At 39.2% G+C, this 25,692-nt stretch overlaps 1 protein-coding gene across 3 annotated transcripts in view; it reads right to left on the reverse strand.

Annotated features, from left to right (window-relative positions):
• Window positions 1-25,692, reverse strand: part of KDM2A (lysine demethylase 2A) — an 86,563-nt gene that overhangs the window by 51,073 nt on the left and 9,798 nt on the right. The window lies entirely within an intron of this gene.

Here is a 25,692-nt window from a genome sequence, read left to right on the forward strand (position 1 = left end):
TTAGCAACTGAAATGTTGGACTCAAATGTGGTCATGAGTCGAGGACTACTTGTATCTAAATTATTCCTCATTTCCATCCCACGCCCCAAATAATAAATATTCCTCAAAAAAGGTCAGATTCCACAATTTTATTTTAATAATAATATGGATAGAATAGAATAATAACTTTATTGTCACTTTGAATGTACACTAATCGGCATACATTAAAATGAAATTTCGTTGCATAAAGCTCTCAGAAGGTTACCACCTCCAATATATACTACATAAGGTGGATGTCCATCTTATATACAATAACCTTGTTTAGTTCACAGCAAAATTGACAAAGAAAATAAAACACTACTATAGACTTCATGGTGCCCCAATAAGCAGCACTTCCACCACACATTTGCACCATATATTCTTTGGACTCCATTCATATCCTAACTAAACACCTGGGGGAACAGCCAGCTCTTAAGGGCTTTTCAGAGGGCTTAAAGCAGTGTTTCTCAACCTTGACCATTTTAAGGCATGTGGACTTCAACTCCCAGAATTCCACAGCCAGCATTGCTGGCTGTGGAATTCTGGGAGTTGAAGTCCACATGCCTTAAAATGGTCAAGGTTGAGAAACACTGGCTTAAAGGGTAGGATCCTTCCAGAATTCACAGGGGAGGCTGTTCCAAAGGGTAGGGCAGATCCTGCCAGATAACAACATATTGTTAAAAATTCAATTTGGAAACCCTTTATGGATTATATTTTTATATATGGATTAGTACCTCATTCAGAGCTTGGGTTTCTCTTAACGTGAAGCTTTAATACATTAGTTTCTGCTTGAATTATTTTTCTCTTCTATTGTAATGTTCTAAATCTTATTATACTGTATTATTTCAATGAGCATTTCAATGTAATAGTATGTATGTAATATGATGACAAATTATAAACATTCTATTACTCAGAAAACATACTTAAAATAAGAAGAAAAAAGTAAAATTTTTCCATCAATATTAATATTTTAAGATGTCAATATTGCAAGCAAAATTATTTACCTTATCATCCAAAACTGAATATAAAATAACAAAAGAAGCACTGCCTTTCACATCACAGTAGTAGTTATACGATAACAGTTTCAGTATGAAACTAATTCCTTAACAATAATGCAACCTCCATTGTACTATTAATTACTGCGTGCATGCGTATGGACACATGTATAGATATATGAAGCAAATAGAACAAAGATTAAAATATCTGAGAAGTAGTAGAGAAAGAGAGAGAGAGAATGAGAGAGGATGGAAGAGAGAGAAGAGTAATAATAATACCAAGGAGCATTCAAAGGATGTGGAATATTGCAAGAACTTCAGAGAGCTGAAAAAGAAAAAAAGAGCACTGGAAGAATATCTGAAGGACATTTGAATAAGATGCACTGAAACTGATACACGACAAAGGCTTATTAAATACCAAAGAGATCAAACTGATCTATAACAGTGGTTCTTAACCTGGGCGATATTGCCCCCTAAGGGGCGATTTCATTTTTCAGGGGGGCGATGGAATGAAAAGGGGCGACACGAGGGCAAAGGAACGAAAAGGGGGCGATATGGGGGCGATGAAGTGAGACGTTTTGGGGACACTTTTGAGACTTTTTCGTACAGTGAATCACTGCATATCTGTCGTACAGAAACATCAGATCGCTCGCTATTAGTGGATTGAATTGTGTTTTCAAATGTTCCTCCAGCTAGCTTCAGTACAGAACGCAGTACATATGTGAATATGCATCGCTTATCTTCATGCGCATTGTGCAGCAGCCTCTACCAATACAGTGGCGCGCCATTGGCCGGAATATGGGAGATATGGGAAAAAGACTGGAAATAAATTATTTGCATCGATAAGTCCTGATGACAATTTTAAAGAAAACAAAAAAAGTGTTTGCATAAATTGAAGAATTATTTCCTATGTTGTGATTGAGAGGTTATGTTGGGGGAGGGGGGCGATGACAACTTCCTCATTGGCTCAAGGGGGCGATTCGTTCAAAAAGGTTAAGAACCATTGATCTATAAGATAGACCAAATGAAATTTATCACCATTAATCAACCGCAAAAGGTACAGCTTTACTTGGAACAGCTTATAGCCTGTAGCTTTATTATTATTAAACAGCATCTACCTATCTCAGGTCTTTAATAAAAAAAATACCAAATCTAATCTAAACATTTGGCTGGCTGTTCTTCCAACCATAATACTGAATCAGATTACAACATTTAGGGGGGGGGACCTGGAACATGCCCATCTGATCTAGCTTGGTGGGAATGGGCAGATATCCTCAGAGGTACCAGTTCTGCAAAAAGCCTGGCCTTGTGGCGTTCATGTTTTTAAAGGAGATAACCAGCAAGTTGAATTGTTCCTAAAAATAAACTGACAGTCAGCAGTCCTGCAATAGCAGCAGAGTGCCTAGAATTGCATGTGCTGCTGCATTCTGGACCACTTATAACTTTTGGATGATCTTCAAAGGCAGTCCCATGCAGAGCATACTGCAATAAACTAATCAGGAAGTGTCCAGGGCATGAGTCACAAAACATGAATTTGTGCAAAGGTATTTTTCCTCCAGCAGGAGCCACGAGTCTAGAATGAAACCCAAATACTGTACTAATTCTGTCTGGAAGAGTGTTACACCATCTAAAGTAAAAAATAAATAAATAACACCTCTCCAGATTGGGAGGGAGGGGGCAAAAACTCACAGCCACTTTGTCTGACAAGTGTTGAGTCAGAACTGGTTCCTCCCCGTCTAGACTATAACAGTCTCCAAGAAATGGGTAAGCATCTACAGAGAGTAAAGCTGACCTTGACACATAGGTATGAATGGCCATTTAACAATTGTTAGAAGTTATAAATGTACACCAAAAGTGTACTTATAACAGGAGTTCAAAATTGTGTCTAATAAGAGGTCTCTGCAGTTATGTGACCAGGATTCAATCATTCCTAAAATGGCAGCCATTTTTAGTCTTGTGCCCATAGTTTTTTCCCTTGGCCACATGACTAATGAAAGCAACCAGTGTGCTTTTTTTTCTTCCTCACTGCTGCCAAATAGAGGACTAGAGGAGTAAATCTCTTGCTGCTGCCCTTGATGCTTCTTTCATTGCTGTTGCCTTGAGGACTGGAGTAGGTGTACTTGCCTTTGTATGTACTTTAAAAGATTTGTTTCATTATAGTACTGTGCTTGTTTCTAAGTACTTTACAAAGATAAAGTATTTTTTAATTACTGTGCTTGTTTGTATTTATCTTGGAATTGCTTGCAGAAATACTAGCCGGTCTGTAAGAAAGCAAATTTAGTGAAGTTCCTTTGCATTATACTGTATTATGTTTTTTGCATGTGTTTGAGATTGCTGCAGAAATACTAACCAACATCTATAGAAAGCAAAGATATTGTGAAAATATCTTTCTCACTCTACAGTACTCTGTTTTTGCTTGGAAGGTTAGTGTACTGCTACAGATTGCTTGTAGAACAGCTGATGGGCGGTCAAACCGAAGCAAACAGCAAGCCTGATCTTCTTTCACTTAATGACCTGGTTGATTCACTTAACAAGCGTGGTAAAAAATGTCGCACAAATGAGTCCAATTTATTTTATGACAGTTTTGACTTATGACCTTAATGGGCAAGGTCCATTAGGGGGTCATACCCTGAGGAGTACCTGTATGTAGGATTCATTACTTTTAGGCCAATGTTTCTTAAACCTTTTGTTCTCCGGATCTCTTCCAATTTTTGTAAATTACAAAGAAGCTTTTGTTTGTATGGATTATATTTACTGATATTTACTGCATTAAAAATTAATCTATTCAAGGAATATTTTATTGCAAAAAATAATAATAAAATTAAACCCACTGGATATTAACATAAATAAAGTATTTATGAAAAAATGCTATTTTAGTGAATAAAAAAATGAGAAGAGTTACACTGTTTTAAATTTTTGCAAGAGTCTTCAATATCCAGCTAATAATTTTGATTCTGCAGATATCGAAAGTTCCTCATACCACACTTTAAGAAACAATGACCTAGGCAAAAGGGGTTGAAATATTTTCTTAAGTCCAGAGCAATGAGATAACATTGCTTAAACTCTTCCCAGATATCAAACTAGGATGTACCTTGGTCAGTTTCATAGGACTGCCCAGCTGGAGTTCAACTCCGCTCGAATAGGCATCACAGCAACTCTGCAAGGGCTCTCTTTGCCCCTTCTTATCCAAGAGTGCCCTGGTAACCCAAAACAGGGTCCACTGGGTAGGTATCTGCAGATGCAATAAGAGCAGCAGAGTGAACTACTCTAGTCTAGTGAAAAGAAAGACTAGGGGTGACATAATAGCAGTATCCCAATATTTGAAGGGCTGTCACAAAGAAGAGGGGGTTAACCTACTTTCCAAAGCACCAGAAGGCAAGACAAGAAACAATGGATAGAAACTAATCAAGGAGAGAAACAATCTAGAAAGAGAGAAACTAGAACTAAGGAGAAATTTCTTCACAGTGAGAACAATGAACCAGTGGAAAGGCTTGCTTACAGAAGTTGTGGGTGCTCCGTCACTGGAGGTTTTTAAGAAGAGATTGAACAACCATTTCTCTGAAATGATACAGGGTTTTCTGCCTGAGGCAGGGTGTTGCACTAGAAGACCTCCAAGGTCTCTTCCAATTTTGTTACTCTGTTATTAACTCACTTTGCTGCTTTTATTATCACATGTTAAGTCCTAAGAAAGGCTCTTACCTATATCTGGTTGGCATCATCTTTCATCTTTCTCTAGTGGGCTATAAGTCTCCCTTAGGTCTGTTCATCTCCCAGAACTCCTGTGAAGACCAGGATACTGTGCAGAACACATGACTGCAAAGTCCACGGAGGCAGAATTATTGGAATATGCTCATTTCAAGCCAGGATTAAGGCCTCAGCTGAACCATGAAGCAGAGCTTCAGGAATAACTCCAGATTTTCTCTGAAACCCTATTAAGTTCATCAGTAACCTGGGATAGGCCAATCAAGACCTTTAGGCTTCCTAGAACTCCAGGATCAAAAAGGCATAACCTGTCTCTGGTATGGCACTGAGGCTAACATCACTGAGGCTAACATCCCTGAACCTCAGATCATGTTACCATGGCTTAGCTTAAGTAATAAGAGAAGCAGTACAGTACATACTCAAAGACTAATCAACAGTCATTCCATGCATTCTAATTCTGCTTTTACATGTGAGTAAAGCAAATAACACAGAACAGTTCAGAACACAGCTCAAGAGATTGCCAATTTTGCAGTGAATATTTTCCTAATTCCACAGCATTTTCTATTTTTCCTTATCTGTTTAATATTTTTAATAAATGTAATAAAATTTTAATAATTTTATTTATAAAAACTAAAATGGGTTAATTACATAAGATGACGATTTATTTCCTATAGGCAGCTTTGCCTATATGACAAGGTAATATGTTCATTCTACCCACTAATGGCCCAGTTCTTCTGCAAAATGTATACACTAAGCAGTTTATAAAAATAAACAGCAAAACTAGTGCAGCAATAAAATATATATTGCATATACCTGATAATGTACATTTTTATGCATTATTAAAGTGTAAAAGAACATGTTATAGCCCTCTTTCCAAACCTCAGCACTTAATGCACACAAGGTTTTATTGAAACCAACAGACTTAAGGATGCAATAGGCAGAACTGGTGTCCTCTTGTCCCATCACTTTCAACTTGAGAATGCACAGCCTGAATGTCTGCAGAGAGCTACAATGAGCCATGCTATTATGGCTCATGTATCCTTTAATGCAAAGAGCACATTATTAAATAGCCTACATAAATAGGAACCTAAGTCATTTAATACACAATATTGAGGTAGCCTTGTTTGTTGGGATCTTCCAGATTCCCTAGAGATTTAGAGCATCCCTAGACAGATTGTTTTATTTGCATTATGTTGCTGTAGAAACATAAGTAGTTGTAAACAAGATACATTATCTCTATCTTAAGCTCTGCTTTCAAAATCACATCTGAAAAAGCCTCAGCATCCAGCTCAAAAGACAGAAGACTATTTGGCTTTCTTCATCTTATGCTTAGATAATTCCCTATATCAAAAATCTCTGGACTCCATATATAGTCCAAGATGGTCATAATATATAGTTTAGCCTATGTTTGAGTCTGTTTTATGTTCTTGTGTTGAGGAAATCAACAAATATTTTTGATCTTAAATATTTGGTCAGCAATAGCATGTTTTATTTTCTCTACTGCTAACAAACTTTGTAAAATAAATGATCTATTCAATCAATATTTAATCTCAGATTACAGTTTTGCCGAATGATTAAGAGGAATAAATAGCAAAAGAGCTGGGACTGGGAATTCTCAAAAAACCCTTTTCTGTTGGTCATACAGGCAGTATAGATGTCAGGGGAAAAAGATGAAACTAGCAATAGTAGCATTTTTGACCAATAGTATCAAGTTTGCATTCGGAAACAATAGCTGTTCTGCACTTACTTTAAATATTTTGGCAACTATCAGTTATTACACAAAAGAGGGGTATATTATTATTATTATGGATCATCGCACAGTCAGCCAGATGTTCAGACTGGATTTGGCATTTTGTCTACTTATCAAGTCCTTACCAAGGATCTGGGATAGGCAGATGTGGATGTTTGATGGTATTACAGATATCGTTGCAGGATGGAAGCAGTTCCTAGCAAGGCCGCCTTTTGCAATTGACTAATAGCGAATTTGTCAATGCCAATGGTGTTCAAGTGGTGCTCCAGTTGTTTTGGGATTGCACCCAAGGCGCCTATGACTATTGGTACTACCCTTGCTTGCTTTTGCCACAGTCTTTCTATTTCTATTTGTAGATCTTTGTATTTTGTTATCTTCTCCAGTTTTTTCTTGTCTATTCTGTCTCCAGGCACTGCCACGTCCACTATCCAGACTTTTTTGTCTTTCTTATCGACAATTGTTAAGTCTGGGGTTATTATTATTATTTGGAAGGGACCTTGGAGGTCATCTAGTCCAACCCTCTGCTCAGGCAGGAAACCCTATATCATTTCAGACAAATGGCTGTCCAGTCTCTTCTTAAAAACTTCCGTGTTGGAGCATTCACCGCTTCTGGAGGCAGATTGTTCTAACTGTCAGGAAGTTTCTCCTTAATTCTAGGTTGCTTCTCTCCTTGATTAGTTTCCATCCCTTGCTTCTTGTCCTGCCTTCAGGCACTTTGGAGAATAGCTTAATTCCCTCTTCTTCATGGCAGCCCCTGAGATATTGGAATACTGCTATCATGTCCCTCCTTGTCCTTCTCTTCATTAAACTAGACATACCCAATTCCAGCAACCGTTCCTTATATGTTTTAGCCTCCAGTCTCCTGATCATCTTTGTTGCTCTTCTCTATACTCTTTCTAGAGTCTAACATCTTTTTTACATCGTGGTGACCAAAACTGGATTCCAAGTGTGGCCTTACCAGGGCATTGTAAAGTGGTATTAATACTTCACGTGATCTTGATTCAATCCCTTTGTTAATGCAGCCTAGCACTGTGTTGGCTTTTTTTGGCAGCTGCAGCACACTGCTGGCTCATATTTAAGTGATTGTCCACTACGACTCCAAGATCCCTCTCACAGACTACTATTGAGCGAGGTACCACCTATGCTATACCTGTACATTTGGGTTTTTTTGCCTAAACGTAGAACCTTACTTTTTTCACCATTGAATTTCATTTTGTTAGGTAGCGCCTAATGTTCAAGTCTGTCCAGATCCTCCTATCTTCTGGAGTGTTGGCTATTCCTGCCAGCTTGGTGGTGTTGTCTGCAAATTTGATGAGTTCTCCATCTATCCCCTCATCCAAATCATTGATGAAGATGTTGAAGAGCATTGGGCCCAGAACAAAGCCATGGGGCACCCCACTACACACTCCCCTCCATGTAGATGCAGTTCCATTGAGGACCACAGGCTGAGTACGGCCGGTCAGCCAGCTATGAATCCATCTGATAGTGATGCTGTCTAACCCACATTTTTCTATCTTATCAAGTAATAGGTTGTGATCTACTTTATCAAATGCCTTACTGAAGTCCAAGTAAATTATATCCACAGCATTCCTCTGGTCCACTAATTTTGTCACTTTGTTAGGCGCTACCTAACAAAGAATGCAATAAGATTTGTCTGGCATGATCTGTTTTTGATAAACCCATGTTGGCTTTTAGTAATGACTTTGTTTGCTTCTAGGTGTTCACTGATTCGTTGTTTGATTATCTTTTCAGAATCTTCCCAGGTATTGAGGTCAGGCTGATAGGTCTGTAATTTCCTGGATCCATTTTTTCCCCTTTTTTGAAGATGGGAACTACATCAGCTCTTTTCCAGTCCTCTGGTAGTTCCCCAGTGCTCCAGGATCTTTGAAAAATATAGTTCAGTGGTTCTGAGATCATATCTGCCAGTTCCTTGAGAACCTTGGGGTGTAATCCACCTGGTCCTGGTGATTTGAACTCGTCTAGACTGGACAGGTGCTCACTTACCATTTTCTTGCCTATCTTGTGTTTCTAATCTGTTTTTTATGGTACTGTTTTTGATAGGTTGGACTGTTTTTTTCCCCTTTGTGTAAAGACAGATGCAAAAAACGAGTTAAATAGTTCTGCTTTCTCCCTGTTGTTTATCACCTTCTTGCCACTTTCCCCCACTAATGGACCAATAATTTTCTTAACTTTTTTCTTGTTTTTTACATGTTGAAAGAAGCTTTTTTTGTTATTTTTGACTTTGGTCACAAGCCTTAGTTCATTTTGAGCTTTAGCTTTACTCACTTTGTAGGCTTGGGCTATTTACTGATATTCTGCCTTAGTTATGTGCCCCACTTTCCACTTTTTATACTTGTCCTTTTTATCTTTCAATATATCAGAGAGTTCTTTATGCAGCCATAGTGAGGTTTTTTTGAGAGCTGTTATTTTTCTTCTTTGTTGGTACTGTGCTAGACTGGGCTTTTATTATCTCACTTGAGTTATTTTCCCCTTGAGGATTCTCATCCATGGAATCCTTCCCAAGCTCTCTCTAAGTTTATTGAAATTGGTTCTCTTAAAGTCCAAGACTCCAGTTTGACTGTGTTCTATTGCTTGTGCTTCCAGAATGTTGAATTCCAATATTGCATGATTACTTCCCCCCAAGGTTCCTGTGGCTTCAACACCTTCTATCATTTCATCTCTATTAGTGAGGATTAGATCCAATATGGCTAATCCCCTAGTTCCCTTCTCTACTTTTTGGGAGACAAAGTTGTCTGCTAGGTTTGTCAGGAATCTGTTTGATCTTCCACTTGGTGCAGAGTTTGTCTCCCAGTTGATGTCAGGGTAATTAAAGTCCCCCATTACTATTGTGATGTGCTACCTACATACCTTAGTTAGCTGACCAGCAAAAAGTTCATCTATTTCCTCTGTTTGGTTGGGTGGCCTATAGTATACACCTATGGCAATGTCATTTCGCCCCCTTTTATATTGACCCAAATGCATTCAAGACAGTTTTCATCATTGTTGTGCGCTATTTCTGTAGAGATGTAGTTATTTCTTATATAGAGAGCAACTCCAGCTCCTCTTTTGTTTGGTCTGTTTCTTTTAAATAATTTAAATTCCTCTAGCTGTGTGTTCCATTTGTGGATTTCATCCCACCATGTTTCTGTAATGGCAATAATATCATATCTGCCCTCATTTACCTGAATTTCTAGTTCACCTTGCTTACTGTTCATACTCTGTGCATTGGTGTATAGACATTTGAATCCTTTATGACTGACCCTGTGTTTACTTTCTACATAACCCTTGTGATGCCTGAGTTCCCCTATTTTCTTACCACCTGTTTGGTTAGTGCACTTTGTATGGCACTCGCTATTAAAAGCTTGATTTTGCTTGACAACAAGGAACCCTCTTTTTATTTTCTTTTTACAAAAGGATCTAAAATGTAGCAGTGTGTTATAGAGATGAAAATAAAGTTTTACTCATTCTTTCTGCTGCTTCCCATGCAAACTTTTACTGTCCCTTATAGTAATATCCCTCAGAATAGCATATATATGTATGTGTACACACACACACACACACAAGGTTTAATCAGATTTGGTTGTGTTATGGAATTGAAAATGTCCTTAAAGATACTGAATTGAAGATTCATAAGGGACAGAACAAGACAGAGCGAATGGTGAAAAGCCAATATGTTTCTAATGCAGCTGGGAGTGCAAATGAAAAAAATGGAACTGATCTATCCAAGCACCAGAAATGGGCCAATAAATAGCATAACGCCATGCCTTTTGACATACCCCCTCCCAGAAATTAGATTGGCCTGGGACCTGCTTGTCTTTCCTAAGGTCTTAAAGACACAGTTTTGTCACTGGGCGTTGTCATCTTGATGTGGTGGCAGAGCCTATGCAATTGTCATGTTGATTTACTGCTGTTGATTCTATTTGTCTTTTTTACTCCGGCTGCTAATTGTGTTGATCTTAGTTACATGATTTATGATGTTTTTAATGGTTATTAGCCACCCAGAGTCATGAATTTGAGAGGGGTAGCCGTATAAATTGAAATAATAAATAAAAATTAATTAATTAAAAAGTGATATTTAGCTAATGGACTGATCACATGGAGGGGAAGAACCTGAGAAAAGCCAAATACAGTTTCAAACAACAAAAGGAGGGAAGAATTCTTCTTAGCAATGATACTCAACATGATGAGCAGTTGTAAGGTGCCTTGACACAATCGAATTGTATTTTAAAAAGAGGCACTGAGTAGTTTGCAGTTCCTGAAGAAAAGAGGAAGTTTCAGGAATGCAGGATGGTTAAGAGGTGTCTGACTACAGATGCAGATGACAATTACAGATAAATTGGAAGGGTAACATTTCAGAAAGAAAATGAGCAGCGTTTTTAAAAGCAAATCTGACCAAAGAGAGGTTAGGCTAAGTCTTAATGGCAGTTGAAGTAAGAATGAAGAGAGCACTCCATTAGTCCTCACAATCATGCTGAAGGTAGAGTTGAAAAGTAGCTTTCCAAGTGTCATGAAGTTATAAAGCTGCCAAGTTCAGGCTGTTCTGTAGCAGAAGGGAGGGGAGAGTTAATTTTGTGCCCTCCTCAGTCAAAAGACCAATTATAAATCTTATGGCGGATTATTCCTTGCTAATTTCTCCAGGCTTCAGACAGTTGGGGATTGGAGGCTAAAGCATATAAGGAACAGCTGCTGGAATTGGGTATGTCTAGTTTAATGAAGAGAAGGACGAGGAGGGACATGACAGCAGTGTTCCAATATCTCAGGGGCTGCAACAAAGAAGAGGGAATCAAGCTATTTTCCAAAGCGCCTGAAGGCAGGACAAGAAGCAATGGATGGAAACTAACCAAAGAGAGAAGCAACCTAGAACTAAGGAGAAACTTCCTGACAGTCAGAACAATTAACCAGTGGAACAACCTGCCTCCAGAAGTGGTGAATGCTCCAACACTGGAAGTTTTTAAGAAGAGACTGGACAGGCATTTGTCCGAAATCGTATAGGTTTCCAACCTGAGCAGGGGGTTGGACTAGGTGACCTTCAAGGTCCCTCCCAATTTTACTACTACTACTACTACTACTACTACTACTACTACTACTACTACTACTACTACCATCATCATCATCATCATCATCAATCAATCCTAAGCTGGGGGAGGTGCAGGATTGGCTAGCTGGGATATGTTCTGATCCATCTGCTCCGATTAATCAATTAGGTACCTAATCCACCTCAATTTAGACTTATATGCCGCTTAACAGTGCTTTACAGCCCTCTCTAAGTTGTTTACAGAGTCAGCATATTGCCCCCAACAATCTGAGTCCTCATTTTACCGACCTCGGAAGGATGGAAGGCTGAGTCAACCTTGAGCTGGTGAGAATCAAACTGCTGAATTGCTGGAAGCCGGCAGTCAGCAGAATTAGCCCACAGTATTGCCTTCTAACCACTGCACCACCATGGCTCAGTAGCTATTTCTGATAGCTATACCACTTGATTCTGATACTCAGCAGAGTATTAGCAACTTGATCCACTGTCAGCCAATCTACCAAAGGATCACATAGTGTAGGAAGTCTGAAGTCATTTTTTTTTTCTCCCTTGAAGCAAGAGAAATTGAACCTGGTGCCAGGAGCTGCCTCAGATCACTAAAATAAATACTTTAAGGAATTTGGTGCTCTTATGAGAAATCAAAAAATTCACATCAATAGATAAAAGTACTTCTTTATACAAAATATAAGATTGCTTACAATGAACAAGCAAGCTTATATATCACAAAGATCAACTTGTATAGGCTAGAATCTATATGTATGTACTACCTGGTGCCCATTTCTTATGCTACTTTACAAATTACAGGTAGTCCCAGAGTTTTGATTTTGTCTCTTTCCAGCCTTTGCAACTCACAACTTCAATTTCAATTCTACCATTAAATATGTGATTGGCTAATACTAATTTCTAAAAACAAATTGAATGGCTCTCTTTTTGCCTCTGTGCAGATAGTCCTCGACTTACAACAGTTTGTTTACAACAGCACTGAAAAAAGTAACTTATGATCATTTTTCACTTATGATCATCCTCATGGTCACATGATTTACATTTGAATGCTAGACAACTGATTCACATTTATGATGATTGCAGTGTCCCAGGGTCATGTGATCACCTTTTGCAACCTTCTGCAGGCAAAGTCAAGGGGGAAACACACTTAACAACTGTGTTACTAATTTAACAACTGAAGTGATTCACTTAACAAACGTGGCAAAAAAAGTAAAAAAAATGGGGCAAAACTCACTTAAAAAGTTTCTCATTTAGCAACATAAATTTTGGGCTCAACTGTGGTCCTAAGTTGAGAACTATAATTGAAACAGCTTTGTTTGTGCAGTAAATAAAACACTACTAGTGAGTTAACAATCTCTGGAATACTCTAAGAAGATAGACGAATCCTATATTAAATATTTAATTGACTCCAATAAATCTGAAATAAACATTCTAAATATTTTTAAAAATCAGTCTCCACTTTTATGTTTTTAAGCTCTAAATACTTCAAATGAATTCCTTCAATAACTGGGAAAATTTGTAAACTTAGAAATCAACTAATGACCATGAAAATTCCAAAATATAAAGTTTTCTCAGTAGTTATTTCAAACTACAGAATGGCCCATCTTGAGGCAGAGAAGTGATTCCTCTTTTACAGCTGATCTAAAAATATTTTTTCATCAAGCTTTTAAAATGATGATTTCCTGCTTTAAAATACACGTGTAAGTTTTCCACCTCTGGAGCCCAATGGATACATCTGGAAAATTGAGAACATGTGAAGAAGTTACCAGATTTTTAAATGACAGCTATATATGGAAATCTCACAAAGTACTGTAGTTTTTAATACATATATTTTTTTCTGTGATATTTTCTATACTAGCAGAACATGGCTTCAGAAAAGAGGACACAGATTATATGAATACAAATTAAAACTTAAAATAGATATCCTATTCTAACACCCTCATTATGCCCTGAAATATTAATAGAGATACAGCTATTTTCAACAATTTTTAGAACAGAAAATTCAAAGACAGAGAAAAATATGAACTATATAGACCTCTCTGATACAAGGATATAGCCAGAGAGGTGTTTGCCCCTTGGAGAAAACTATCTAAGAAAACCTTATATACAGTATAGTAATATTAAATAGTCCTCAAAACAGGCAAAGTTGGACTTAACTAAAACAGCATTACAAAACAGATCAGACCCAAGCTTATTTTCAGTGTAAGTTCCATTCTTGGAGCAAACAAACACTATTCTATACCAATTTTGCATTTTGTAAAACCAAAAGAAATCAGGGGAAATTTCTGTTAACAAAATATAATCTTCAGACAGCTGCAAAGTGTAACAATTCTCATAGTACTATAAAAACAAAAATGTATTTTAATGAGTTTAAGAATCCACATTTTACTTATAATTAAAAATAAAAGACTTGTTTTACAGTCAATTGTTCTATTGTTGTGTTCTCCAAAATGCAAATGTTTGTGACAGATGGAAAATTGTACATATATACATTAATTGTACTATGCATGTAGTCCACTGTGATTTATAACACAAATTGTTAACAGTCCTACTTAAGAATCTTTCCTGAACTTCAAAACATACATTTTCATACTTCCAAGATACTTCTCTCACTTATAGTCCCCATTTTTAATTTACAGTGGACAAAGAAATAAACGATTTTTTCTTTTATTCCTAAAATTGTATGCAGTATCGAATTTCTCATTCTTCTTCTCCTTAAGAACTTTTAGTCTTAGAGAATCGCTTTAGTAAGAAACCTTAAAACATTCCAACAGCCAATATCATTCTGATTGTCTATGGAGATTCTCAGTCATCCAGGTCATGGTTGTCCCAAAGGTGCTTTTTCAGGAGGCAACTGGACTTTCTTGTTTTTTCTTTGAAGATGTTGTTTCTCTTTTGGAGAGTTGTTGAGACCTTCAACAGTGAAGGGACACAGGGCAGAAAACATCCTGCAGCCAAGAAGGCTCCACACATATTTGCACTGCTCAGGTGACCCTGAGGACATAGGTAAATCTCTAAATGGCCTCAATGACACTCTAAAAGAATGCAAATGACTGCAAGGAACATAAATTCTTCCATTCTCCACCATCCAGTCAGAACTGAAGAAGCTTCTTGTATGAGAAGCGATATGTCTTCAAAGAAAAAAACAAGAAAGTCCAGTTGCCTCCTAAAAAAGCATCTTTGGGACTATCATTTTGATCGTTTTGTTACAGATCTTTACTTAGCAGCACTATTAATATTATTTCTCATTATTTCCTAGGCAAAAGGTGTTATTTATTTTATAACCCGCCTTTATTATTTTATAAATAACTCAAGGCAGCAAACATATTGATCCATCCTCCTATTTTTCCCACCATAATAACCCTATGAAGTGAGTTGGGCTGAGAGAGAGCGACTGGCCCAAAGTCACCCAGTCAGCTTTCATGCCTAAAGTGGGATTAGAACTCAAGTCTCCTGGATTATAGCTTGGTGTTAAAAATTTAGGATAATAGATAATAATATAGAAGTATTCCTGTTGCATAGTATAATGTATTCAGTGAGGTAAAAAAGTATTTGTTCCCCTGCTGATTTTGTACGTTTGCCCACTGACAAAGAAATGATCAGTCTATAATTTTAATGGTAGATTTTAACAGTGAAAGACAGAATAACAAAAAATATAAAAAAACGCATTTCAAAAAAGGTATAAATTGATTTGCATTTTAATGAGTGAAATAAGTATTTGACCCCTTCCCAAAACATGACTTAGCACCTGATGGCAAAACCCTTGTTGGCAATCACAGAGGTCAGTTGTTTCTTGTAGTTGGCTACCAGGTTTGCACACACATCAGGAGGATTTTGTCCCACTCCTCTTTGCAGATCCTCTCCAAGTCATTAAGGCAGTGGTTCTCAACCTTTCTAATGCCGCGACCCCATAATACAGTTTCCCATGTTGTGGTGACCCCCAACCACTTATACATCACTGCGTGGCCAAAGAAAAGGGGGAAAAAATGGCGGACGGCCTTGTTTGGCGACCCCCGTGAAATGGTCGTTCGACCCCAAATGGGGTCCCGACCCACAGGTTGAGAACCACTGCATTAAGGTTTCAAGGCTGACATTTGGTAACTCGAACCTTCAACGCCCTCCACAGATTTTCTGTGGGATTAAGATCTGGAGACTGGCTAGGCCACTCCAGGACCTTAATGTGCTTCTTCTTGAGCCACTCCTTTGTTTCCTTGGCCATGTGTTTTAGATCATTTTCATGCTGGAATATCCCTTTCCCGGGCTGGCCGCATCTGAGGCGCACGTGGCTGGGGAGCTGTGCGGGGAAGCCCCAAGATCCCCTCTGGGAGCGGCCCGCCCGAGCCTCCGCTGAGCGAGCCAGCCCTTCCACAAAGTGCGGCCCCGAGGGAGAGCAGCCCCTCGGATGCCCAGCTGGCGCAACCATTGGCCAAGCAGCAGCAGAGCCGGAGACAGAGGGTCAGTGGCGGGGGGAGGGAGGGGGCTCTGAGTCCAGGGAGCACTGCTGTGAAGTGACCGCAGGGCAGGTGGCGCCCTCCCGGCTTACCTGTTCCAGGTGGCATTCTCAGCTGGGGCATCGCTTCCTGGGCCGTCCCCGGGCCGCTCCTTGGGCAGCCGAGCCAGCCACATGTCACCCCGGGCCGGGCGGCAGTCATGGCTGGTGCGGCGGCCAGCGAGGGCATTGCACCCCAGGAAGCCAAGACGGCCACATGTCTCCCCAGGCCGGGCCGAGTGACAGTCATGGCTGGGCTGGTGGCAGCAGCGCTCCCTGGAAAGCTGAGCCTGCCACGTGTCTCCCCAGGCCGGGCCAGGCGTTAGTCATGGCTGGGTTGGCGGGGGCAGCACTCCCCTGGAAGCCAAGCCCGCCACGTCTCCCCAGGCCAGGCGGGGTGGCAGTCAGGCATGAAGCTCGCCTGGCTGCCACAGGGTTCTCCCTGCCTGGCCCCATTGGTGACGCTTTCCTTGGCCGCTTTCGGGCAGCCACCGCCACCCTCGGTGCTGCAGGAAGAGACCTTGGGCTGTGAGGCCAGCAGGGCTGGCAGCGATCGGGACCCCCCCCTTGTCCCTGCGGTGGCACTCCCCATTGCCGGCGCGGCCGCCCATGGTGCACCCGGCCTTGGCGCCCTCTTCTTGCAACGGTGAAGTGGCTGAGGATGTGGCGGGGGCTGGGCCAGGGTCAGCGGGGACCCCGACCACGCTGCAGTTGCCGCCGCAAGAGCCACTGCCTCCCGTCCTGCTCCCCCTCCCCGCCCATTTGGCTGAGGACGCGGTGGGGGGTGCCTGGGAGCTGCTGCCTCCCATCCTGCTCCCCCTCCCCATCCGTTTAGCTGAGGATGCGGTGGGGGGGGCGGCTGGGAGCTGCTGCCTCCCGTCCTGCTCCCCTCACCGTCTGTTTGGCACCGTCTGCCTTTTGCTCTCTCTCTCTCTCTCTCTTCACCTGGAGGGAGAGGGAGAGGGAGAGAGGAAAGAGAGAAAGAGGAAAGGAAGAGAAGAGAAAAAGAGGGGAAAGAGAAAGTTAGAGGAAAGAAAGAGGAAGGAGAAAGAGGAAAAAGAAAGAGAGAGGAAAGAGAAAAAGGAAAGAGAGAAAGAGAAAGAAAGAGAGAGGAAAGAGAAAGAGGAGAGAGAAAGAGAGAAAGAGAGAGGGGGAGAGGAAAGAGAAAAAGAGGAAAGAGGGAGAGAAAGAAGGGAGGAAAGAGAGAAAGAAAGGGGGAGAGGAAAGACAAAAAGAGGAAAGAGAAAAAAGATTGAGAAAAGGGAAATAGAGGAAAGAGAGAGAAAGTTAGAAAAAAGAGAGAAAGCGAAATAAGAGAAAGGAAAGAGAGAGGAAAGAGAAAGAGAGGAAAAAGAGAGGAAAGAGAAAGAGAAGAGAAAGAGAGGAAAGAGAGAGAAAGTTAGAGGAAAGAGAAAGAGAGGAAAGAGAAAGACAAAAGAGAAAGAGAGGAGAGAGGAAAGAGAAAGGGGAAAGAGAAAGAGAGTAAAGAGAGAGAAAGAGGAAAGAGAGGAAAGAGGGAGAGAGAGAAAGGGAGAGGAAAGAGAAAGAAGAGAAAGAGGGGGAGAGGAAAGAGAAAAAAGAGGAAAGAAAAAAGATTGAGAAAAGAGAAAGAGAAGAGAAAGAGAGAGGAGAGGAAAGAAGAGAAAGAGAGGAAAGAAAGAGAGAGGAAAGAGAGAGACAGAGAAATAGAGAGAGAAAATTAGAGGAAAGAGAGAAAGAAAGAGGAAAGAAAGAGAGAGAAAAAGGAAAGTGACAGAGAGAGACCTTTTTGACATCTAAAATGAAGATAACGCTGCATATATCCTTTTTTTACCTTTATTTTATACACACACACACACACACACACACACACACACACACATTAAAGGTAAAAAAGGATATATGAAGTGTTATCTTCATTTTAGATATCAAAAGGGTTTTGCGGCTCCCAGTGTTTTGTTTTCGGTGGGAAATGTGTCCAAGTGGCTCTTTGAGTGTTTTGGGTTGCCTACCCCTGAACTAGACATACCCAATTCCAGCAACCGTTTTTTATATTTTAGCCTCCAGTCCCCTAATCATCTTTGTTGCTCTTCTCTGTACTCTTTCTAGAATCTCAACATCTTTTTTACATCGTGGTGACTAAAACTGGATGCAGTATTCCAAGTGTGGCTTTACCAAGGAATTGTAAAGTGGTATTAATACTTCACGTGATCTTGATTCTATCCCTCTGTTAATGCAGCCTAGCACTGTGTTGGCTTTTTTGGCAGCTGCAGCACACTGCTGGCTCATATTTAAATGATTGTCCACTAGGATTTCAAGATCCCTCTCACAGTTGCTACTACTGAGCAAGGTACCCCCTATACTATACCTGTACATTTGGTTTTTCTTGCCTAAATGTAGAACCTTACTTTTTTTTCACCATTGAATTTCATTTTGTTAGATAGCGCCCAGTGTTCAAGTCTGTCCAGATCCTCCTGTATCCTAAGCCTATCTTCTGGAGTGTTGGCTATTCCTGCCAGCTTGGTGTTGTCTGCAAATTTGATGAGTTCCCCATCTATCCCCTCATCCAGATCGTTGATGAAGATGTCGAGGAGCACTGGGCCCAGAACAGAGCCCTGGGGCACCCCACTACACACTTCCCTCCATATAGATGCGGTTCCATTGAGGACCACACGCTGAGTACGGCCGGTCAGCCAGCTACGGATCCATCTGGTGGTGATGCTGTCTAACCTGCATTTTTCTATCTTATCAAGTAGTAGGTAGTATAGTATAGTGTCTGATTTTAGGCTTTCTGCAAGATAAATACATGGTTATTTTTAATATTGAAGAGGTTAACCTTCAAAACAGCAGCAAAAATGTGAAATTAAAATAATAACATATATAATATGTTTCAGTGAAGAAATTCTTCAGAGCTACAAGAATACTGTTTTCCTCATACTGCATCTTGAGAGACCACACTATCAAACTATTATGAAACAACCAGACTAAGAGACCATAGTAGCTTACATTGATATTTTCAAAATAGAACAATGTAGGTCAGTCAGTAATAACACTTAAAATGACTGAAAAAAATCAAGGATACCAATAAGAGCCGAGGTGGTGCAGCAGTTAGAGTGCAGTACTGCAGGCCACTTTAGCTGACTGTATTCAGCAGGTCAGCGGTTCAAGTCTCACCGGCTCAAGGTTGACTCAGCCTTCCATCCTTCTGAGGTAGGTAAAATGAGGACCCAGATTGTTGGGGGCAATGTAAATATATATATATATACATTGCTTACTGGTGTACACCGCTTAGAGAGTGCTTGCACTTAAAGCGGTATATAAGTCTCATAAATAAATAAATAAATAAGTGAATAAAAAACTAAATTAGCTGTATTTACACCAACAAAAGCAGTTATGAAAGAAATATGCATTTTTTTCCTAAGCAATTACCTATGACCTAAGTTAAAAGCATACTGAACTGATATTCATAACAAAGAAAATTTTGTGAATTATATGTACGGTAAGCAAGTGTATTAGATGCATAAACAATTTTCAATGTAGTTGTCAAGGAAATACAAAGGAATATATTCCATCTGTTTCCTCTATTCTGCACAAAAGCCTACTTGACTCTTTTTACCATGATACTTATGCCTTATTGACAATTGAGTCTCAAATCCATATTTGCATAAAACTGAAGCTTGAGACACATTAGCTGAGGATACTAGTTTCCAAATATGTGGACTCTGATACTTAATAGTTGACCCTTAATCTCCATCTTAATGAGCCCAAATAATTGAAAGACAGCATCCATCCATCCAATGCATATATGTAATCATCCCCCTATCTGTGACACTGGGTAACAAGATTTTCACAAAAGACAGTGTCCTGTTTCATAGACAGGGTTCAAAAACTTGCTAACTCAAAATGATATATTTGTTATGGCTGAGATATGTTATGGTCCTTAAACTATGACTTGTGGTTATATTGTACAAACTCAATCAAACTCAATATATGTATTTTTCAATTCATAGTTAAGCATTATTATTATTATCGATCATCGCACAGTCAGCCAGATGTTCAGACTGGATTTGGCATTTTGTCTACCTATCGAGTCCTTACCCAGGACCTGGGATAGGCAGATGTGGATGTTTGATGGTATTACAGATATCGTCGCAGGATGGAAGCAGTTCCTAGTAAGGCCGCCTTTTGCAATTGACTAATAGCGAATTTGTCAATGCCAATGGTGTTCAAGTGGCGCTCCAGTTGTTTTGGGATTGCACCCAAGGAGCCTATGACTATTGGTACTACCCTTGCTTGCTTTTGCCACAGTCTTTCTATTTCTATTTGTAGGTCTTTGTATTTTGTTATCTTCTCCAGTTCTTTCTCTTCTATTCTGCTGTCTCCAGGCACTGCCACGTCCACTATCCAGACTTTTTTGTCTTTCTTATCGACAATTGTTAAGTCTGGGGTGTTATGTTGCAGGTGCTTGTCTGTTTGAATTCTGAAGTCCCAGAGCAGTTTAATTTTATCATTTTCTATGACTTTCTCTATTTTATGATCCCACCAGTTTTTGCTTACAGGCAAATGATATTTTTTGCAGATCTTCCAATGCACCATTGTTGCTACTTTGTCATGCCGCTGCTTGTAATCAGTCTGTGCAATCTTCTTGCAACAGCTTACCAAGTGGTCCACTGTTTCTTCAGCTTCTTTGCATAGGCGGCACTTACTGTCTGTTGCTGTCTTCTCAATTTTGACTTTGTATGCATTTGTCCTTAAGGCTTGGTCTTGTGCAGCCAGAATTAGTCCCTCGGTCTCTTTCTTCAATTTTCCTGCTCTTAGCCATTGCCAGGTTTTATTATTATCTGCTTTCCCAGCTATTTTTTTCATGTATTGGCCATGTAGTGCTTTGTCTTCCCATGCCTCTATTCTGTTCTTCATTTGGTCTTTCTTGTAGGCCAGTTTGGTCTCTCCAGTAGTTAGTAAGCCTTCCTGATATACTAATTTCAGTGCATCTTCATCATTGTTCTTCAGATATTCTTCCAAAGCCATTTTTTCTTCTTCAACCATCTGATGTACTTGTAGCATTCCACGCCCACCTATTTGCCTTGGTAGATAAAGTCTATCAATGTCACTGCGTGGATGAAGGGCATGATTCATTGTCATTATTTTTCTGGTCTGCCTATCCATTGCTTTTAGTTCTGCTTGAGTCCAGTCCACTATTCCAGCTGTGTACCTAATGACTGGGATTGCCCAGGTGTTGATTGCCTTTATGGTATTTCCTCCATTGAGTTTGGATTTTAAGATCTTCTTCACTCTCTTGATGTATTCACCTCTAATCTTTTTCTTGACTTCAGTGTGCTTGATGTTGTCAGCTTGAAGGATACCCAAGTATTTGTAGTACTCTTCCTCATCCAGACTCTTAATGTTATTTTCGTGGGGCATCTTGATTCCTTCAGTTTTCATTATTTTTCCTTGTTTGATAGTAAGTGTGGCACATTTGTCCAAGCCAAACTCCATTACAATATCTTGGCTATATATACGGACAGTGTTGAGCAGCGATTCTATTTCAGATGATGTTTTTCCATACAGCTTCAGATCATCCATATAAAGGAGGTGGGATAGTCTGGCAGATGTTTTTGATGTTTGATAGCCATGTCCTGAGTTATTCAGTATTGTTGACAGAGGAAACAGTGCAATAACAAATAGTAATGGTGATAATGAATCTCCTTGAAATATTCCTCTCTTGATATTAACCTCTCCCAGCCTCTCACCATTGATCTGCAACTGTGTCTTCCATTGTGCCATCGATCTTTGCACAAATTTTCTGATGTTTCTACTGACTCCTGTTATTTCTAGGCACTTTATTATCCAATCATGTGGCAGAGAGTCAAATGCCTTTTTGTAGTCAATCCATGCCACATTCAGGTTGGTCTTCCTTCTCTTGCAGTTTTCCAAGATCATTTTGTCTATTAGGAGTTGATCTTTTGTTCCTCTGCTATTGGGGCGGTTTCCTTTCTGCTCAGGTGGAAAGAGATTGTTTTCAACTAGATGCTGTTGTACTGCATCAGCTACCACACCAGTTAGTAATTTGAAAGTTGTTGGTAAGCAGGTAATTGGCCTGTAGTTACCTGGTGTTGCCCCTTTTGCTGGATTTTTCATTATTAGGTAGGTTTTCCCAGTTGTTAGCCACTTTTCAATTTCTCCTCCTTGTAGTATATTGTTGAACTGTTTGGCAATGAGTGGGTGTATAACAGTTAGATGTTTCAACCAAAACCCATGCAGTTCATCTTCACCTGGTGCTGACCAATTTTTGATTTTCTTTGCTCTTTTTTCTACCATTTTTGTTGTTATTACTAGTTCTTTCATTTCAACTTCTGTTTTATTTGCATCCACCTCTTTTAACCAAGCCGCATCCTTGTTGTATTTCTTTGGGTTATCCCATATCTGCTTCCAGAACTGCACTGTTTCTTCCTTGTCAGGTACTGACTGATTCCTTGCAGTTTCTCCATTGATGGATTGGTAGAAACGTTTCTGATTGGATTGAAATTGGAGGTTCTGCCTATAGTTTGCAATTCGAGCTTCATATCTACTGATTTTCCTGGCTATAGCTGTTATTTGTTGCTTTATTATTTCCAGTGCTTCCTTGATCTTCCTTGTTTCTAAGTGGTATTTCTTGATTAGGTATTCTTTGGTCTTCTTGTTCTTCAGCTTCTTTTCTTTCATCTGTTCTAGCTTGCTTGCATATGATCTTAACTTGCTGATCTTATTTTCTAGTCTAACCTTCCATTTTTGTGGTGCACTGTTTGTTTGTTTTTCTTCTTTGTTGATTTTGCATCCCAGGTATTCAGTTATAACTGCAGCTGTGCTGTACATTAGTTGGTTTGTTTCTTGCAGTGAATTGGTGCTTATACTTGATATTGCAGTATTTGCATCTTTTAATGCTTGTGCTAGCTGTTTCTTTGGAACAAGCTTCAATGCAGGTAGCCTTATTCTGTTGTTTTTGTGCTGTTCTAGATGCTCAGTTATTCTTTGTTTCAATTCTTTTATTTCTTTAGTTAGAGGGTTTTGTTCTTCCTGAGGTAGAGGTGCCTGGTTTCCAAATGAGAACAGTTGTATATCTCTGCTAGATTCCTTCACTGCCAACTCCCCCTGGTTTGCCTCTACATTCTGAATTACTTCTGGTAAGGCTTTGATTTCTTTGCCCTGGGTAAACCTTTGCAGTTCGTCCAATTCTGTTTCTGCGAACATTTTATTTCGCGTTATAAATCGGCGTTGATCTGCTAGTCTCTGTTCTGTTATTTCTGATTCTGGATGTTGTTCTTTCCAGAACTGGTGCATTCGTTTTAGATATCCTCTTCTTGTTGGACTTGATCTGTAGTAACAAATCATTATTTCTTTGTTTTCCATCACTGTGTATCTACGACGGGTAAACACCTTTTCTTCCAGTAGTTCTGCAGCTGCTGGCCCTGGTTGCTCAGCCAACAGTCCTGAGTCCTGTAACCCATTTTTCACCAGATATCCAGGAACTCCAATATCTAGTGCGGACCTTGTTAACCCGGGCGACGTCCGAGCCGGTATGGCATTCTGAAATTTACGTCTCACCATATTTTTTATGGGAGAGACACTCTTTGTCTGACTCCTCTGATGAGACCTGTCCAGTATGGTTGAACCTCTAGCATAGCTCTCATCTTCCTCAGAGTACACAAGCCCCACAACCACGTCAAGGTAGTGCCCATATTATTATTATTATTATTATTATTATTATTATTATTATTATTATTATTATTATTATTTACCGTTACCCCTCAGAATTGCTGTTGGGAGATGGACAGCAATATACACTGATTTTTTTCCCCTTTTACAACCCTGTAATCCTTTTTTTATCAGGGTAGAGTCGAAGCATCTGAATGGAGCTGAGACTTTACTGGCCTGATGCTCTTCCTTATGCTTAAGTAGAGTTCACAGCAGATTTTTTCTCTGTCGGGCTGCCTAGGATTGAACGCTCAACCTTCAAGTGGGAGGTGAGTGTCTTCAGCTCTAGGGCACCAATCTGCTCTAGCCATATACACTGATTAATTATACAAATAGCTTAGCGTGACAAGTTTAGCAAAGATTTAGCAAAACAGCTAACGAAAAAATCCCCGTTAAACTGGGTAGGTTTAAAGTTAACTACTTCTTTTTCCTTTTTCCAGGTGAAGCATATGAAAACATATTTTTACACAAGGCTCCCATATACTAAATCAATACTTTAATGATAACTGAATAAGAGACAAGAGATAGGTATTTTCTATTGAATACTACTTATAATCTAGCTACTCAAACTTTTTGCCTTAAAAGAAGTTTTATGCCACCACTGTTTTTGTAAACTTGTCTATTTCTGTTGAATCAGCCAAATCTATTGTCTTTCAGACAGCATTCTCTAAAATTCTATAGTGATTCCAACGAGTGGATAGTGTGAGGCCTGCAGGCTTCATAACATCTTGGTAACCATTCTTTAATCCCCAATTGCACCATCTATGTTCAACAATGTGCTTTTTCATTTTTGTTTTCTGTTAAAACATACAAATTAAGAAAAGTCTTAACAAATGAATTTAGCATTCAAATCCCCCCTCCAAAGCAGATCTAATATTTCAGCTCCACTGTCTATGACATAATTATCAATTTATTTTTCCCAAAGAGATATAATGCAATCTTTTAGTACAAAATATTGTTCCCTCCTGTTGTAAAGGATTATTCAATAAAATCACTAAAAGCAAGCCTTCCCTGCCCATAAAAAGGTTTGCATGCTTCCAATCTTCTGTCTATAGTTGTCAATAAATGCAGATCTTTGGGATACAACTCTCATTACTTGCAAACATTATGTTTCATGGCATAAACTACTATGTTGTAAGCCAAAAAAGTGATGTCAAATTCATAATAGGGTACAGTTTCTGTGAGTGACTACAGCTAAGAACCCATGCCATGTGAATTATACAAGTATTTCAAACATTGGAGCCCCTTTAAATATATATGATCTTTTCCTCTCCATGTTCTTTATACTTACCACTTAAATAATGGTTGTGTTCATATAAGGATCTAACCTATGATTTGTTCATATGTTTGCTGAATAAGCAATAAGCCAGAAACAGAGAAACTACTTTATAGCTCAGAGCAGTTTGTACCCATTCACAATTATGTGTTTGGAGTGTAAGTGTGCAGGTAATGAAATTATTATATTGCAAAATAAGCTTGCTCATTTGCAATAATAAAAATGCATATGCATAATAAAACCATAATTTTACAGAATTTCATTCAGTAGAAATCAGATGCAACAGATAAAATTTCACTTCAGCTTTCTTCCCAGGAGAATTCCATTATTTGGCTAAGTAATTTACATAAATTTATATGTGATTTAATTCATTTTAAGTACGCTCAAATCTAACATTAAACAGAAATTTTACTATATTCTCTAATCCTGCTTGAATGGGCTCTATTTTAGATATATACATAAATATATACATTTTATTTGTTGAGTTGCTTGTCTTGTGATTATGTATTTTCTATACGATTCTCCTCATCCCAGTCCACTGACATAGTAGACATTACATCTGTAGTAATAGTTTGTTTTAGAGTTAACACTAATAATGCAATGAAATTCATTTTTAAACACCCCAAATAGAAAAACTACAGCAAACTGTACAGCAAATAAATCATTATGAAGAAAGGGTTTTCTGTAATTAGTTTCAGTATCAATGGTCCACATTTA

Source organism: Crotalus tigris, unplaced genomic scaffold, assembly GCF_016545835.1.
Source record: "Crotalus tigris isolate CLP2741 ecotype Arizona unplaced genomic scaffold, ASM1654583v1 scf7180000017764.6130737, whole genome shotgun sequence".
NCBI lineage: Eukaryota > Metazoa > Chordata > Lepidosauria > Squamata > Viperidae > Crotalus > Crotalus tigris.